Genomic DNA, 23552 nt, shown 5'->3' with positions numbered 1-23552 from the left:
AACACCACCACCAACATCAACACCACCACCAACATCACCACCAACATCACCACCATCATCACCACCAACATCACCACGAACATCACCACAAACATCACCACCAACATCAACACCAACACCAACATCACCATCAACATCAACATCACCACCAACATCACCACCAACATCAACACCAACATCACCATCACCACCAACATCAACACCAACATCACCACCAACATCACCACCAACATCACCACCAACATCAACACCAACATCACCACCAACATCACCACCAACATCAACACCAACATCACCATCACCACTAACATCAACACCAACATCACCACCAACATCTCCACCAACATCACCACCAACATCACCACCAACATCAACACCAACATCACCATCACCACCAACATCAACACCAACACCAACATCACCACCAACATCTCCACCAACATCACCACCAACATCACCACCAACATCAACACCAACATCACCATCACCACCAACATCACCATCAACACCAACACCAACATCAACACCAACATCACCACCAACATCACCACCAACATCAACACCATCACCACAAACATCACCACCAACATCACCATCAACATCACCACCAACATCAACATCACCACTAACATCAACATCACCACCAACATCACCACCAACACCAACATCACCACCAACATCACCACCAACACCAACATCACCATCAACATCACCACCAACATCACCACCAACATCATCACCAACATCACCACCAACATCACCATCACCACCACCAACATCACCACTAACATCACCACCAACATCAACATCACCATCACCACCAACATCAACATCACCATCAACATCACCACCAACATCACCACCAACATCAACACCAACATCAACATCACCATCAAGATCACCACCAACATCACCACCAACATCACCACCAACATCACCATCAACATCACCATCAACATCATCATCAACACCAACATCACCATCAACATCACCATCAACATCACCACCAACATCACCATCACCATCAACATCACCATCAACATCACCACCAACATCACCACCAACATCACCACCAACATCAACATCACCACCAACATCAACATCACCACCAACATCACCATCAACATCACCACCAACATCACCACCAACATCACCACCAACATCACCATCAACATCACCACCAACATCACCACCAACATCACCACCAACATCAACACCAACATCACCCCCAACATCAACATCACCATCAACATCACCACCAACATCACCACCAACATCAACACCAACATCACCACCAACATCAACACCAACATCAACACCAACATCAACACCAAAATCACCATCAACATCACCACCAACATCACCACCAACATCAACATCACCACCAACATCACCACGAACATCAACATCACCACCAACATCAACATCACCACCAACATCAACATCACCACCAACATCACCACCAACATCACCATCAACATCACCACCAACATCACCACCAACATCAACATCACCACCAACATCACCACCAACATCACCACCAACATCAACACCAACATCACCACCAACATCAACATCACCATCACCACCAACATCACCATCAACATCAACACCAACATCACCACCAACATCAACACCAACATCAACACAAACATCACCATCAACATCACCATCAACATCACCACCAACATCACCACCAACATCAACACCAACATCAACACCAACATCACCATCAACATCACCATCAACATCACCACCAACATCAACACCAACATCACCACCAACATCAACATCACCACCAACATCAGCACCAACATCACCACCAACATCAACATCACCACCAACATCAACATCACAATCACCACCAACATCACCATCAACATCACCATCAACATCACCACCAACATCAACATCACCATCAGCATCACAACCACCATCAATGACCACTAACATCAACATCAGAACCACCATCAACATCAGCATGATCATCACATTACCATCAACATCAACATCACCATCAACATCACCACCAACATCACAATCAACATCACCACCAACATCAATATCACCATCTACATCACCACCAACATCACCATCAACACCAACATCAACATCAACCATCACCATCAACATCACCACCAACATCACCATCAACATCACCATAAACATCACCACCAACATCACCATCAACATCAGCACCAATATCACTATCACCACCAACATCACCATCACCACCAACATCAACATCACCACCAACATCACCACCAACATCAACATCACCATCAACATCAATATCACCATCACTACCAACATCAACATCACCACCAACATCAACATCACCATCAACATCACCATCAACATCACCACCATCATCACCACCATCATCACCATCAACATCACCATCAACATCACCACCAACATCACCACCAACATCACCATCAACATCACCACCAATCATCACCACCAACATCACCATCAAAATCACCATCATCACCATCATCACCACCAACATCACCACCAACAACATCACCATCAACATCACCACCAACATCATCATCACCAACATCACCACCAACATCACCACCATCATCACCACCAACATCACCACCAACATCACCACCAACATCACCAACAACATCACCACCAACATCACCACCATCATCACCACCAACATCACCATCAACATCACCATCATCACCATCATCACCACCAACATCACCACCAACATCACCATCAACATCACCATCACCACCAACATCACCACCAACATCACCACCAACATCACCATCACCACCATCATCACCACCAACATCACCACCAACATCACCACCAACATCAACACCAACATCACCACCAACATCACCATCACCACCAACATCAACATCACCACCAACATCAACACCACCACCAACATCAACACCACCACCAACATCACCACCAACATCACCACCATCATCACCACCAACATCACCACCATCATCACCACCAACATCACCACCAACATCACCACAAACATCAACATCACCACCAACATCAGCACCAACATCACCACCAACATCAACATCACCACCAACATCAACATCACAATCACCACCAACATCACCATCAACATCACCATCAACATCACCACCAACATCAACATCACCATCAGCATCACAACCACCATCAATGACCACTAACATCAACATCAGAACCACCATCAACATCAGCATGATCATCACATTACCATCAACATCAACATCACCATCAACATCACCACCAACATCACAATCAACATCACCACCAACATCAATATCACCATCTACATCACCACCAACATCACCATCAACACCAACATCAACATCAACCATCACCATCAACATCACCACCAACATCACCATCAACATCACCATAATCATCACCACCAACATCACCATCAACATCAGCACCAATATCACTATCACCACCAACATCACCATCACCACCAACATCAACATCACCACCAACATCACCACCAACATCAACATCACCATCAACATCAATATCACCATCACTACCAACATCAACATCACCACCAACATCAACATCACCATCAACATCACCATCAACATCACCACCATCATCACCACCATCATCACCATCAACATCACCATCAACATCACCACCAACATCACCACCAACATCACCATCAACATCACCACCAACATCACCACCATCATCACCACCAACATCACCATCAAAATCACCATCATCACCATCATCACCACCAACATCACCACCAACATCACCATCAACATCACCACCAACATCATCATCACCAACATCACCACCAACATCACCACCATCATCACCACCAACATCACCACCAACATCACCACCAACATCACCAACAACATCACCACCAACATCACCACCATCATCACCACCAACATCACCATCAACATCACCATCATCACCATCATCACCACCAACATCACCACCAACATCACCATCAACATCACCATCACCACCAACATCACCACCAACATCACCACCAACATCACCATCACCACCATCATCACCACCAACATCACCACCAACATCACCACCAACATCAACACCAACATCACCACCAACATCACCATCACCACCAACATCAACATCACCACCAACATCAACACCACCACCAACATCAACACCACCACCAACATCACCACCAACATCACCACCATCATCACCACCAACATCACCACCATCATCACCACCAACATCACCACCAACATCACCACAAACATCACCACCAACATCAACACCAACATCAACATCACCACCAACATCACCACCAACATCAACACCAACATCACCATCACCACCAACATCAACACCAACATCACCACCAACATCACCACCAACATCACCACCAACATCAACACCAACATCACCACCAACATCATCACCAACATCAACACCAACATCACCATCACCACCAACATCAACACCAACACCAACATCACCACCAACATCTCCACCAACATCACCACCAACATCACCACCAACATCAACACCAACATCACCATCACCACCAACATCACCATCAACACCAACACCAACATCAACACCAACATCACCATCACCACCAACATCAACAACAACACCAACATCACCACCAACATCTCCACCAACATCACCACCAACATCACCACCAACATCAACACCAACATCACCATCACCACCAACATCACCATCAACACCAACACCAACATCAACACCAACATCACCACCAACATCACCACCAACATCAACACCATCACCACAAACATCACCACCAACATCACCATCAACATCACCACCAACATCAACATCACCACTAACATCAACATCACCACCAACATCACCATCACCACCAACACCAACATCACCACCAACATCACCACCAACACCAACACACCATCAACATCACCACCAACATCACCACCAACATCATCACCAACATCACCACCAACATCACCATCACCACCACCAACATCACCACTAACATCACCACCAACATCAACATCACCATCACCACCAACATCAACATCACCATCAACATCACCACCAACATCACCACCAACATCAACACCAACATCACCATCAACATCACCACCAACATCACCACCAACATCACCACCAACATCACCATCAATATCACCATCAACATCAACACCAACATCAACACCAACATCACCATCAACATCACCATCAACACCAACATCACCATCAACATCACCATCAACATCACCACCAACATCACCATCACCATCAACATCACCATCAACATCACCACCAACATCACCACCAACATCACCACCAACATCAACATCACAACCAACATCAACATCACCACCACATCACCATCAACATCACCACCAACATCACCACCAACATCACCACCAACATCACCATCAACATCACCACCATCACCACCAACACATCACCACCAACATCACCACCAACATCAACACCAACATCACCCCCAACATCAAAATCACCATCAACATCACCACCAACATCACCACCAACATCAACACCAACATCACCACCAACATCAACACCAACATCAACACCAACATCAACACCAAAATCACCATCAACATCACCACCAACATCACCACCAACATCAACATCACCACCAACATCACCACCAACATCAACATCACCACCAACATCAACATCACCACCAACATCACCACCAACATCACCATCAACATCACCACAACATCACCACCAACATCACCACCAACATCAACATCACCACCAACATCACCACCAACATCACCACCAACATCAACACCAACATCACCACCAACATCAACATCACCATCAACATCACCACTAACATCACCATCAACATCATCACCAACATCACCACCAACATCAACACCAACATCAACACCAACATCAACACAAACATCACCATCAACATCAACATCACCATCAACATCACCACCAACATCACCACCAACATCAACACCAACATCAACACCAACATCACCATCAACATCACCATCAACATCACCACCAACATCAACACCAACATCACCACCAACATCAACATCACCACCAACATCAGCACCAACATCACCACCAACATCAACATCACCACCAACATCAACATCACAATCACCACCAACATCACCATCAACATCACCATCAACATCACCACCAACATCACCACAAACATCACCACCAACATCAACACCAACATCAACATCACCACCAACATCACCACCAACATCAACACCAACATCACCATCACCACCAACATCAACACCAACATCACCACCAACATCACCACCAACATCACCACCAACATCAACACCAACATCACCACCAACATCATCACCAACATCAACACCAACATCACCATCACCACCAACATCAACACCAACACCAACATCACCACCAACATCTCCACCAACATCACCACCAACATCACCACCAACATCAACACCAACATCACCATCACCACCAACATCACCATCAACACCAACACCAACATCTACCAACCCAACATCACCATCACCACCAACATCAACAACAACACCAACATCACCACCAACATCTCCACCAACATCACCACCAACATCACCACCAACATCAACACCAACATCACCATCACCACCAACATCACCATCAACACCAACACCAACATCAACACCAACATCACCACCAACATCACCACCAACATCAACACCATCACCACAAACATCACCACCAACATCACCATCAACATCACCACCAACATCAACATCACCACTAACATCAACATCACCACCAACATCACCATCACCACCAACACCAACATCACCACCAACATCACCACCAACACCAACATCACCATCAACATCACCACCAACATCACCACCAACATCATCACCAACATCACCACCAACATCACCATCACCACCACCAACATCACCACTAACATCACCACCAACATCAACATCACCATCACCACCAACATCAACATCACCATCAACATCACCACCAACATCACCACCAACATCAACACCAACATCACCATCAACATCACCACCAACATCACCACCAACATCACCACCAACATCACCATCAATATCACCATCAACATCAACACCAACATCAACACCAACATCACCATCAACATCACCATCAACACCACATCACCATCAACATCACCATCAACATCACCACCAACATCACCATCACCATCAACATCACCATCAACATCACCACCAACATCACCACCAACATCACCACCAACATCAACATCACAACCAACATCAACATCACCACCAACATCACCATCAACATCACCACCAACATCACCACCAACATCACCACCAACATCACCATCAACATCACCACCATCACCACCAACATCACCACCAACATCACCACCAACATCAACACCAACATCACCCCCAACATCAAAATCACCATCAACATCACCACCAACATCACCACCAACATCAACACCAACATCACCACCAACATCAACACCAACATCAACACCAACATCAACACCAAAATCACCATCAACATCACCACCAACATCACCACCAACATCAACATCACCACCAACATCACCACCAACATCAACATCATCACCAACATCAACATCACCACCAACATCACCACCAACATCACCATCAACATCACCACCAACATCACCACCAACATCACCACCAACATCAACATCACCACCAACATCACCACCAACATCACCACCAACATCAACACCAACATCACCACCAACATCAACATCACCATCAACATCACCACTAACATCACCATCAACATCATCACCAACATCACCACCAACATCAACACCAACATCAACACCAACATCAACACAAACATCACCATCAACATCAACATCACCATCAACATCACCACCAACATCACCACCAACATCAACACCAACATCAACACCAACATCACCATCAACATCACCATCAACATCACCACCAACATCAACACCAACATCACCACCAACATCAACATCACCACCAACATCAGCACCAACATCACCACCAACATCAACATCACCACCAACATCAACATCACAATCACCACCAACATCACCATCAACATCACCATCAACATCACCACCAACATCAACATCAGCATCACAACCACCATCAATGACCACTAACATCAACATCGGATCCACCATCAACATCAGCATGATCATCACATTACCATCAACATCACCATCAACATCACCACCAACATCACTATCAACATCACCACCAACATCAACATCACCATCTACATCACCACCAACATCACCATCAACACCAACATCAACATCAACCATCACCATCAACATCACCACCAACATCAACATCACCATCAACATCACCACCAACATCACCATCAACATCACCATCAACATCACCACCAACATCACCACCAACATCACCACCAACATCAACATCACCACCAACATCACCACCAACATCACCACCAACATCAACACCAACATCACCACCACATCAACATCACCATCAACATCACCACTAACATCACCATCAACATCATCACCAACATCACCACCAACATCAACACCAACATCAACACCAACATCAACACAAACATCACCATCAACATCAACATCACCATCACATCACCACCAACATCACCACCAACATCAACACCAACATCAACACCAACATCACCATCAACATCACCATCAACATCACCACCAACATCACCACCAACATCACCACCAACATCAACATCACCACCAACATCAGCACCAACATCACCACCAACATCAACATCACCACCAACATCAACATCACAATCACCACCAACATCACCATCACATCACCATCAACATCCACCACCAACATCAACATCAGCATCACAACCACCATCAATGACCACTAACATCAATAGCATCAGATTCACCACACACATCATCACATTACCATCAACATCACCATCAACATCACCACCAACATCACAATCAACATCACCACCAACATCAACATCACCATCTACATCACCACCAACATCACCATCAACACCAACATCAACATCAACCATCACCATCAACATCACCACCAACATCAACATCACCATCACATCACCACCAACATCACCATCAACATCACCATCAACATCACCACCACCATCACCATCAACATCAGCACCAATATCACTATCACCACCAACATCACCATCACCACCAACATCAACATCACCACCAACATCACCACCAACATCAACATCACCATCAACATCAATATCACCATCACTACCAACATCAACATCACCACCAACATCAACATCACCATCAACATCACCATCAACATCACCACCATCATCACCACCATCATCACCATCAACATCACCATCAACATCACCATCAACATCACCACCAACATCACCACCAACATCACCATCAACATCACCACCAACATCACCACCATCATCACCACCAACATCACCATCAACATCACCATCATCACCATCATCACCACCAACATCACCACCAACATCACCATCAACATCACCATCACCACCAACATCATCATCACCAACATCACCACCAACATCACCACCATCATCACCACCAACATCACCACCAACATCACCACCAACATCACCATCAACATCACCACCAACATCACCACCATCATCACCACCAACATCACCATCAACATCACCATCATCACCATCATCACCACCAACATCACCACCAACATCACCATCAACATCACCATCACCACCAACATCACCACCAACATCACCACCAACATCACCATCACCACCATCATCACCACCAACATCACCACCAACATCACCACCAACATCACCACCAACATCAACACCAACATCACCACCAACATCACCATCACCACCAACATCAACATCACCACCAACATCAACACCACCACCAACATCAACACCACCACCAACATCACCACCAACATCACCACCATCATCACCACCAACATCACCACCATCATCACCACCAACATCACCACCAACATCACCACAAACATCACCACCAACATCAACACCAACACCAACATCACCATCAACATCAACATCACCACCAACATCACCACCAACATCAACACCAACATCACCATCACCACCAACATCAACACCAACATCACCACCAACATCACCACCAACATCACCACCAACATCAACACCAACATCACCACCAACATCACCACCAACATCAACACCAACATCACCATCACCACCAACATCAACAACAACAACAACACCAACATCACCACCAACATCTCCACCAACATCACCACCAACATCACCACCAACATCAACACCAACATCACCATCACCACCAACATCACCATCAACACCAACACCACATCAACACCAACATCACCATCACCACCAACATCAACACCAACATCACCACCAACATCTCCACCAACATCACCACCAACATCACCACCAACATACATCACCACCATCATCACCACCAACATCACCACCAACATCAACACCAACATCACCACCAACATCAACATCACCATCACCATCAACATCAACATCACCATCAACATCACCACCAACATCACCACCAACATCAACACCAACATCAACACCAACATCACCATCAACATCACCATCAACATCACCACCAACATCAACACCAACATCACCACCAACATCAACATCACCACCAACATCAGCACCAACATCACCACCAACATCAACATCACCACCAACATCAACATCACAATCACCACCAACATCACCATCAACATCACCATCAACATCACCACCAACATCAACATCATCATCACAACCACCATCAATGACCACTAACATCAACATCAGATCCACCATCAACATCAGCATGATCATCACATTACCATCAACATCACCATCAACATCACCACCAACATCACAATCAACATCACCACCAACATCAACATCACCATCTACATCACCACCAACATCACCATCAACACCAACATCAACATCAACCATCACCATCAACATCACCACCAACATCAACATCACCATCAACATCACCACCAACATCACCATCAACATCACCATCAACATCACCACCAACATCACCATCAACATCAGCACCAATATCACTATCACCACCAACATCACCATCACCACCAACATCAACATCACCACCAACATCACCACCAACATCAACATCACCATCAACATCAATATCACCATCACTACCAACATCAACATCACCACCAACATCAACATCACCATCAACATCACCACCATCATCACCACCATCATCACCATCAACATCACCATCAACATCACCATCAACATCACCACCAACATCACCACCAACATCACCATCAACATCACCACCAACATCACCACCATCATCACCACCAACATCACCATCAACATCACCATCATCACCATCATCACCACCACCAACATCACCACCAACATCACCATCAACATCACCATCACCACCAACATCATCATCACCAACATCACCACCAACATCACCACCATCATCACCACCAACATCACCACCAACATCACCACCAACATCACCATCAACATCACCACCAACATCACCACCATCATCACCACCAACATCACCATCAACATCACCATCATCACCATCATCACCACCAACATCACCACCAACATCACCATCAACATCACCACCAACATCACCACCAACATCACCACCAACATCACCATCACCACCATCATCACCACCAACATCACCACCAACATCACCACCAACATCACCACCAACATCAACACCAACATCACCACCAACATCACCATCACCACCAACATCAACATCACCACCAACATCAACACCACCACCAACATCAACACCACCACCAACATCACCACCAACATCACCACCATCATCACCACCAACATCACCACCATCATCACCACCAACATCACCACCAACATCACCACAAACATCACCACCAACATCAACACCAACACCAACATCACCATCAACATCAACATCACCACCAACATCACCACCAACATCAACACCAACATCACCATCACCACCAACATCAACACCAACATCACCACCAACATCACCACCAACATCACCACCAACATCAACACCAACATCACCACCAACATCACCACCAACATCAACACCAACATCACCATCACCACCAACATCAACAACAACAACACCAACATCACCACCAACATCTCCACCAACATCACCACCAACATCACCACCAACATCAACACCAACATCACCATCACCACCAACATCACCATCAACACCAACACCAACATCAACACCAACATCACCATCACCACCAACATCAACACCAACATCACCACCAACATCTCCACCAACATCACCACCAACATCACCACCAACATTAACACCAACATCACCATCACCACCAACATCACCATCAACACCAACACCAACACCAACATCAACACCAACATCACCACCAACATCACCACCAACATCAACACCATCACCACAAACATCACCACCAACATCACCATCAATATCACCACCAACATCAACATCACCACTAACATCAACATCACCACCAACATCACCATCACCACCAACACCAACATCACCACCAACATCACCACCTACACCAACATCACCATCAACATCACCACCAACATCACCACCAACATCATCACCAACATCACCACCAACATCACCATCACCACCACCAACATCACCACTAACATCACCACCAACATCAACATCACCATCACCACCAACATCAACATCACCACCAACATCACCACCAACATCAACACCAACATCACCATCAACATCACCATCAAGATCACCACCAACATCACCACCAACATCACCACCAACATCACCATCAACATCACCATCAACATCAACACCAACATCAACACCAACATCACCATCAACATCACCATCAACACCAACATCACCATCAACATCACCATCAACATCACCACCAACATCACCATCAACATCACCATCAACATCACCATCAACATCACCACCAACATCAGCACCAACATCACCACCAACATCACCACCAACATCAACATCACCACCAACATCAACATCACCACCAACATCACCACCAACATCACCACCAACATCACCACCAACATCACCACCAACATCACCACCAACATCAACACCAACATCACCCCCAACATCAACATCACCATCAACATCACCACCAACATCACCACCAACATCAACACCAACATCACCACCAACATCAACACCAACATCAACACCAACATCAACACCAACATCACCATCAACATCACCACCAACATCACCACCAACATCAACATCACCACCTACATCACCACCAACATCAACATCACCACCAACATCAACATCACCACCAACATCAACATCACCACCAACATCACCATCACCACCAACATCACCACCAACATCACCACCAACATCACCACCAACATCAACATCACCACCAACATCACCACCAACATCACCACCAACATCAACACCAACATCACCACCAACATCACCACCAACATCAACATCACCATCAACATCACCACCAACATCACCATCAACATCAACACCAACATCACCACCAACATCAACACCAACATCAACACCAACATCAACACAAACATCACCATCAACATCAACATCACCATCAACATCACCACCAACATCACCACCAACATCAACACCAACATCACCATCAACATCACCATCAACATCACCACCAACATCAACACCAACATCACCACCAACATCAACATCACCACCAACATCAGCACCAACATCACCACCAACATCAACATCACCACCAACATCAACATCACAATCACCACCAACATCACCATCAACATCACCATCAACATCACCACCAACATCAACATCACCATCAGCATCACAACCACCATCAATGACCACTAACATCAACATCAGAACCACCATCAACATCAGCATGATCATCACATTACCATCAACATCAACATCACCATCAACATCACCACCAACATCACAATCAACATCACCACCAACACCAACATCACCACCAACATCTCCACCAACATCACCACCAACATCACCACCAACATCAACACCAACATCACCATCACCACCAACATCACCATCAACACCAACATCAACACCAACATCACCACCAACATCACCACCAACATCAACACCATCACCACAAACATCACCACCAACATCACCATCAACATCACCACCAACATCAACATCACCACTAACATCAACATCACCACCAACATCACCATCACCACCAACACCAACATCACCACCAACATCACCACCTACACCAACATCACCATCAACATCACCACCAACATCACCACCAACATCATCACCAACATCACCACCAACATCACCATCACCACCACCAACATCACCACTAACATCACCACCAACATCAACATCACTATCACCACCAACATCAACATCACCACCAACATCACCACCAACATCAACACCAACATCACCATCAACATCACCACCAACATCACCACCAACATCACCACCAACATCACCATCAACATCACCATCAACATCAACACCAACATCAACACCAACATCACCATCAACATCACCATCAACACCAACATCACCATCAACATCACCATCAACATCACCACCAACATCACCATCAACATCACCATCAACATCACCATCAACATCACCACCAACATCACCACCAACATCACCACCAACATCACCACCAACATCAACATCACCACCAACATCAACATCACCACCAACATCACCACCAACATCACCACCAACATCACCATCAACATCACCACCAACATCACCACCAACATCACCACCAACATCACCACCAACATCAACACCAACATCACCCCCAACATCAACATCACCATCAACATCACCACCAACATCACCACCAACATCAACACCAACATCACCACCAACATCAACACCAACATCAACACCAACATCAACACCAACATCACCATCAACATCACCACCAACATCACCACCAACATCAACATCACCACCTACATCACCACCAACATCAACATCACCACCAACATCACCACCAACATCAACATCACCACCAACATCACCATCACCACCAACATCACCACCAACATCACCACCAACATCAACATCACCACCAACATCACCACCAACATCACCACCAACATCAACACCAACATCACCACCAACATCAACATCACCATCAACATCACCACCAACATCACCATCAACATCAACACCAACATCACCACCAACATCAACACCAACATCAACACCAACATCAACACAAACATCACCATCAACATCACCATCAACATCACCACCAACATCACCACCAACATCAACACCAACATCACCATCAACATCTCCATCAACATCACCACCAACATCAACACCAACATCACCACCAACATCAACATCACCACCAACATCAGCACCAACATCACCACCAACATCAACATCACCACCAACATCAACATCACAATCACCACCAACATCACCATCAACATCACCATCAACATCACCACCAACATCAACATCACCATCAGCATCACAACCACCATCAATGACCACTAACATCAACATCAGAACCACCATCAACATCAGCATGATCATCACATTACCATCAACATCAACATCACCATCAACATCACCACCAACATCACAATCAACATCACCACCAACATCAACATCACCATCTACATCACCACCAACATCACCATCAACACCAACATCAACATCACCATCAACATCACCACCAACATCAACATCACCATCACCACCAACATCACCATCAACATCACCATCAACATCACCACCAACATCACCATCAATATCAGCACCAATATCACTATCACCACCAACATCACCATCACCACCAACATCAACATCACCACCAACATCACCACCAACATCAACATCAATATCACCATCACTACCAACATCAACATCACCACCAACATCAACATCACCATCAACATCACCATCAACATCAACACCAACATCACCACCAACATCACCATTAACATCATACACCATCACCATGAACAACACCACAAAGATCATACACATCATTAACAACACTACCACCAACATCAACACCATCATTATCAACATCACCAGCATCATCAACGTCACAAACACCATCAATGACCACTAACATCAACATCAGACCCACCAACAACATCAGCATCATCACCACATCACCACCATCAACATCAGAACCATCTCGACTTAAAACTTTTACGACTGCAGGAAATCTTATTATTTGGGCTCTTTCGGTAAAGTCACGTAGATCGGTTCAAAGAAAATAACAAAAAGCTACGACGTTTCGATCGCAACACAAGCGGTCGTCATCAGGAAAAGGGGGTTAGCCTCTAAAGGCAAATTGTTTGCAAAGGTTTAAAATGGGCGTAGCCCAAATGTCAGCAGCCAATGAGAATGTGAGTGGTGGGCGGCAACCGCGACGGTGGTGGGTTTTCCACCAATCAGAGGGCTGCCAGGTAAAAATTAGCATATTAATGTGAAAGAGTAGCATGAGAGAGTAGCATGTAGATGTGAAAGAGTATCATGCTACTCTCTCACATCAACATGCTACTCTCTCACATTAACACGCTACTCTCTCACATTAACACGCTACTCTCTCACATTAACACGCTACTCTCTCACATTAACATGCTACTCACATTAACATGCTACTCTCTCACATCAACATGCTACTCTCTCACATTAACACGCTACTCTCTCACATTAACACGCTACTCTCTCACATTAACACGCTACTCTCTCACATTAACACGCTACTCTCTCACATTAACACGCTACTCTCTCACATTAACATGCTACTCTCTCACATTAACATGCTACACTCTCACATTAACGTGGCTCTCACCTGCACGTGACTCTCACCTGCACGTGACGGTGCCACAGCTCGAGGTGTCGCCTCTGCGGGATCACGTGACCCTGGTCGAGTGCCCGGCGCAGCTCCTCCTGCACGTGCAGCACTGACAGCGAGGGGGGAGGGGGAGTGCAGCAGAGTGGATTCGAATTCATGGGAGTGTGGGTAGTGTATCAGCATGTGCGTTTAGTATCACAATGTTGTATTTAGACTGCAGGAGGAATCCGATGAGCTATGAAGCTCTTCTTTCCACAGATGTCCAGTAGGGGGCACGGGGTCAGAACGTGACACTAACAAACAACACAAAAAACACGACAGGAGAATAGGAGTGCAAAGTACAGGGAAGGTAAATCAATTACTTTAAACACACACACACAAATACAACGAACACTGTTGATTGGGTCGCTCGGTAAAGCCATGTAGATAGAACAAATAATAAAAAACATTCACGACGTTTCGATCGCAACACGAGCAATCGTCATCAGGTGAAAACGAATATCACGCGGGAGAGCTGCTGAGGCAGCAGCATGTTGTTATATAGGCCTGAGATGGGTGCAGCCCAAGCGTAAGTGGGCGGGGCCAGAGATAGAATTTGCATGTCAATGTAAGATCACCAACACTTACTTCAACTAGAATGGAACATTCTACAAACAAGTTGAAGGTACCCCAATGGGTTCGCCCTTATCTCCAGTTGTAGTCAATGTTTTCATGGACAAAATCTTGAGACGGATGCGGCGGTTCGCTTACATTGACATGCTAATCTCTCCCAATACAATGGCCACTTCTACAGCTGCTGCGTCGTCGTGGCAGTATCCCAGCTCTCCGATCTTACATTGACATGCAAATTCCATCTCTAGCCCCGCCCACTTACCCTTGGGCTACACCCATCTCAAACCTACGTAACACCCTGCCTGAGCAGCTCTCCGATCTTACATTGACATGCAAATTCCATCTCTAGCCCCGCCCACTTACCCTTGGGCTACACCAGGGGTCGGGAACCTATGGCTCGCGAGCCAGATGTGGCTCTTTTGATGATTGCATATGGCTCGCAGATAAAACAAAATATTCTCACTTGTTTTAATCCATCCATCGATTTTTCACTGCGCATGTCCTGTTCAGGGCTGCAGGAGCAATTGTCCATTATTTTAATTGGATGATACTGGCCTACGTTTGCCGTTGCTGGGTAAAATAGGTAAACGCCCCCTTTTGAATCAGTCTGAGACTGCGTCTGCTCGGTCATTAGCTCAAAGCTAACCCTTCGACGAAGAAGATGGCGAAAAGAAAAAAAGACGACGAGTATCGTACATTTCAGGACGAATGGACCGAAGAATTCGCCTTTGTGGAGAGAGCGGGTTCTGCGGTGTGTCTAATTTGCAATGACAAAATTACATCGTTGAAACGGTCGAATGTAAAGCGGCACTTCGACACGCGCCACGCTACCTTTGCATCAAAATACCCTGCGGGAGACAGCAGAAAGAAAGCGTGCCAAGAGCTTCTGAGCAGGGTGCAAGCTAGCCAGCAGCAACTCCGCGTATGGACCCGGCAAGGTGACTATAATTCGGCTAGCTTTGCTGGTTCTTTAGCAATAGTGAGGAACGGAAAACCATTCACAGATGGCGAGTATGCTAAAACGTTCATGCTGGATGTAGCCAATGAACTTTTGATGATCTTCCGAACAAAGACAAGATAATCAAACGGATACAAGACATGCCTCTGTCGGCAAGAACTGTTCATGATCGTACCATCGTAATGGCAAACAAAGTGGAGGAAACGCAAGTGAAGGACATAAATGCAGCGCCGTTCTTTTCTCTGGCTTTGGATGAGTCAACAGACGTGAGCCATTTGTCGCAGTTCAGCGTGATTGCAAGATATGCTGTTGGTGACACACTGCGCGAAGAAAGTCTTGCTGTTCTGCCATTAAAAGGGTCCACAAGAGGTGAGGATTTATTCAAGTCTTTCATGGAGTTTGCTCAAGAAAAAAGTCTACCTATGGATAAACTTCTCTCAGTGTGTACTGATGGTGCTCCGTGTATGGTGGGGAAAAACAAAGGATTTGTGGCGCTTCTCCGTGAACATGAAAATAGACCCATCCTAAGTTTCCATTGCATTATACACCAGGAGGCACTTTGTGCTCAGATGTGTGACAGGCAGTTTGGCGAAGTGATGTCGCTGGTCATTCGTGTGATCAACTTTATTGTTGCCCGAGCCTTAAATGATCGCCAGTTTAAAACACTGCTGGATGAAGTTGTAAATAACTATCCTGGTCTGCTTTTGCACAGCAATGTGCGTTGGTTGTCAAGAGGGAAGGTGCTTAGCCGTTTTGCGGCTTGCCTGAACGAAATCCGGACTTTCCTTGAAATGAAAGGCGTCGGGCATCCTGAGCTAGCCGACACCGAGTGGCTCCTCAAGTTTTACTATCTCGTAGATCTGACTGAACATCTGAACCAGCTCAACGTGAAAATGCAAGGCATTGGAAATACAGTGTTATCCCTTCAACAAGCTGTATTTGCTTTTGAAAACAAGCTGGAGCTTTTCATCACGGATCTTGAAACAGGTCGTTTACTACATTTTGAAAAACTGAGCCAATTTAAAGATGCATGCACAGCAAGTGAGCCCATTCAAAACCTTGATCTCCACCAGCTAGCTGGCTGCACATCCAGTCTCCTACAGTCCTTCAAAGCACGCTTTGGAGAATTTCGTGAGCACACTCGTCTTTTTAAGTTCATCACCCATCCAAACGAGTGTTCACTGAACACAGCCGACCTGAATTACATCCCTGGTGTCTCCGTCAGAGATTTTGAAGCAGAAGTGGCTGACCTGAAGGCCTCAGACATGTGGGTGAATAAGTTCAAGTCACTGAATGAAGATTTGGAAAGAATCACACGACAGAAAGCGGAGTTGGCGAGCAAGCACATGTGGACAGAAATGAAAAAACTCCAACCCGAAGACCAGCTGATTCTCAAAACTTGGAACGCGCTTCCTGTCACATACCACACACTGCAGCGTGTGAGTATTGCTGTATTGACCATGTTTGGATCTACGTATGCATGTGAGCAGTCATTCTCACATCTTAAAAACATCAAGTCCAACCTACGATCACGTTTAACGGATGAAAGCCTCAACGCTTGCATGAAGCTTAACCTCACCAAGTACCAACCCGACTACAAAGACATCAGCAAATCCATGCAGCACCATAAGTCGCATTAATGGTGAGTGTTATAACAACATTATTTAAAAGAATAAATTCAGAGGCTTATTATACTGACATTTAGTTGAATTCACTTTTAAAATATATTATATGGCTCTCACTGAAATAAATTTCCAAATTTTTTGCTTTCATGGCTCTCTTAGTCAAAAAGGTTCCCGACCCCTGGGCTACACCCATCTCAAACCTACGTAACACCCTGCCTGAGCAGCTCTCCGATCTTACATTGACATGCAAATTCCATCTCTAGCCCCGCCCACTTACCCTTGGGCTACACCCATCTCAAACCTATGTAACATCCTGCTTGAGCAGCTCTCCGATCTTACATTGACATGCAAATTCCATCTCTAGCCCCGCCCACTTACCCTTGGGCTACACCCATCTCAAACCTACGTAACACCTTGCTTGAGCAGCTCTCCGATCTTACATTGACATGCAAATTCCAGCTCTAGCCCCGCCCACTTACCCTTGGGCTACACCCATCTCAAACCTACACAACATCCTGCTTGAGCAGCTCTCCGATCTTACATTGACATGCAAATTCCATCTCTAGCCCCGCCCACTTTCCCTTGGGCTACACCCATCTCAAACCTAGGCAACATCCTGCTTGAGCAGCTCTTCTGCGTGATATTTTGTTCACCTGATGACGATTGCTTGTGTTGCAATCAAAACGTCGTAATATTGTTATATATTATTTGTTCTGTCTAGGTGGCTTTACCGAAAGACCCAAAGAATATGAATTCCTGCAGTCACGAAAGCTTGAAGTGAACAAGGAACACTGTTTTATCTGACCACGAAGACAGTCACTTGTTTTTCAGAAGCTACGTTTAGGAGAATGCTTTTCAATTCAGGAAGTGTATTTACAGTTTAGTGCAGCAGAACGGCACAGGTGGGTGCAGGAGCAGAGTGAAGGAGGAGAGTGAAGGAGAGAGTGAAGGAGAGAGTGAAGGAGAGAGTGAAGGAGAGAGTGAAGGAGGAGAGTGAGGGAGAGAGTGAAGGAGAGAGTGAAGGAGAGAGTGAAGGAGGAGAGTGAAGGAGAGAGTGAAGGAGGAGAGTGAAGGAGAGAGTGAAGGAAAGAGTGAAGGAGAGTGAAGGAGAGAGTGAAGGAGAGAGTGAAGGAGAGAATGAAGGAGAGAGTAAAGGAAAGAGTGAAGGAGAGTGTGAAGGAGAGAGTGAAGGAGAGAGTGAAGGAGGAGAGTGAAGGAGAGTGTGAAGGAGAGAGTGAAGGAGAGAGTGAAGGAGGACAGTGAAGGAGGAGAGTGAAGGAGAGAGTGAAGGAGAGAGTGAAGGAGAGAGTGAAGGAGAGTGTGAAGGAGGCCCTCACGCTGGAAGCTGATTCTCCGCATGTGCAGTAGGAACCGGGTCCGGGCCGCCCTCAGCTCCTGCTCCCAGCGCTCCTTCTCCTCCTCCAGCGCCCGCACCACGGCAAGGGACTGCTGCAGGAGGGACCCCGCTGGCCCCCCTCGCTCCCCCGCGGGGCCCCCTCGCTCCCCCGTGGGGCCCCCTCGCTCCCCCGTGGGGCCCCCTCGCTCCTCCACGGGGCCCCCTCGCTCCCCCACATGGCCCCCTCGCTCCCCCACGGGGCCCCCTCTCCGCTGCCCCCCGAGCCCCCGTGTCCGCTGTTCCCACTGGAAGAGGTCGTCCCGGGAGAGCGCGAAGTCGACGCGGAGACGAGAGGAGCCGCGAGCTCCAGGGACCAGGGACTCGAGTAGCGAGCCTGAGAACACCTCGTCATACACACACAAAGATAAAGACAAAGATCCCCCGTGTAGCCTTAACAGACTGTAGGGGCAAGTGCTGTTAGCGAGCACCTATGAAGGCCGGAACGGTACACGAGGGGGTGGGTGGCCAGCACCACGCCCGACCGCCTTTGTCTCCCTAGTGGCGATATTTACACACCGCACCAGGTACTCATTTGAGGCTGAGTCGACCTAGGGGAGGCCCGGAACCGGTTCAGGTAATCGTCACTGGTGTTGGCCGTGAGCGGGAATCGAACCCGGGTCGCCAGGTTCATAGCGCAGCGCGCTAACCGCTACACCACCGCTCCCCACATACACCTCGTCACATACACTCACCTCGTCATACATACACACCTCGTCATACACACACACCTCGTCATACATACACACCTCGTCAGGCACACGCAGACAGCTCGTCACACACACACACCTCGTCATACATACACACCTCGTCATACATACACACACACCTCGTCACACACACCTCGTCATACATACACACCTCGTCAGACACAAGCAGACACCTCGTCACACACACCTCGTCATACACACACACCTCGTCACATACACTCACCTCATCATACATACACACCTCGTCAGGCAACAACAACAACAGCCATTCGCTACTAAGTGGCAGTGACGTCACCACGACGCTTGTGCCAGGCCATGTGCACCTTGAGGCCACGTGAAGTGTCGAACGCCCGCGAGCAGGAGGTCACGGGGCAGACCCAGGTGCCTCGGGTCGACTGACTGAGATGACTGAGACGAGTGGCTGATGCACCACCTGTACTCCCTACTGTGCCAACCTGCTGTGCTTTAGCCACCCGGCGCTCCGATCGTTGTTGTGAGCGTCGCTCCTCCGCCCTCCGTTGTTGTTGGGAGGGCAACTGCCTCCAACTGCCCAGTAGCGTCCTTCACAAGCCTCCTCCACAGAGGCCGATCTTGACACCGCTGGTACCAGTCATCGGCAAGTCCACTCAGCTCCACGTCCTCCTGTACCACATCACTCCATCTCTTCTCTAGTCCGTGCCGCTCCCATTTAGCCCCCTCGATCCGGCCGAACAAAAGCTGTTTCGGCATGCGGTGGCTGGGCATGCGGGCTACATGACCCAGCCAACGCAGCCTTGCCTGCCGGAGGACCCTGCACAGATCTTTCAAGGATTTGTGAGCTCCTCATACAATCCAGCCTGGTTAAACCCAGGATGGATCGTAGGCAGGCTAGCGTAAATGTTTCCAACCGGCGAAGATGTTCCATTAGGGGGGTCCACGTTTCGCAAGCGTAGAGAAGGCAGGGAATGACCGTGGCCGAGAAAACCTGAAGCTTAGTGCGGAGCAACAGACCAGGTAGCTTCCACACAGCGTACGCAACCGATGAAAAGATATTGCCGCTTGACTGATTCGGAGTGAGACCTCTGCTGTTAAACTGGAGCCGGTCATAAGTACACTGCCCATGTATGGGAGACTCTCCACTCCCTCCACAACTGCCCCATCACCGATTGGGAGTTGTGGGGGTGGAGTGTCCGATGGAACAAAACACCCAGGCAGGCGCTTAGTTTTGGTGGGGCTGATGGTAAGGCCCCATCTCTTAGTGGCACGCTCCAATCTCAGCAGCAGCGTCTCCAACTCCTCCTCTGAATGAGCAGCTATTACCAAATCATTGGCATACATAACGTGGTTGAGTAATAGGGAGCCATCCCTTGACCGCACCCGGGCATCGATCAGCCTCCCATTATATCTGTACCA

The 23552-nt window shown here is 47.0% G+C and overlaps 1 long non-coding RNA gene across 1 annotated transcript in view; it reads right to left on the bottom strand.

Annotated features, from left to right (window-relative positions):
* The window catches only part of LOC142906431 (uncharacterized), a 59742-nt gene extending 38180 nt beyond the window's left edge, over positions 1-21562 (bottom strand). Inside the window, exons 1-2 of the long non-coding RNA XR_012930242.1 lie at positions 21395-21562; positions 16877-16971 (exon numbers count right to left, since the gene is read on the bottom strand). This is a non-coding gene — a long non-coding RNA (uncharacterized LOC142906431). The remainder of the gene's footprint in view (positions 1-16876; positions 16972-21394) is intronic.
* Positions 21563-23552: the final 1990 nt, after the last annotated feature.

Source organism: Petromyzon marinus, chromosome 64 (genome assembly GCF_048934315.1).
Source record: "Petromyzon marinus isolate PM22_M1 ecotype Great Lakes invasive population chromosome 64, UKy_Petmar_22M1.pri1.0, whole genome shotgun sequence".
Taxonomy (NCBI): domain Eukaryota; kingdom Metazoa; phylum Chordata; class Hyperoartia; order Petromyzontiformes; family Petromyzontidae; genus Petromyzon; species Petromyzon marinus.
This window is presented reverse-complemented; position numbering and strand designations above follow the sequence as displayed.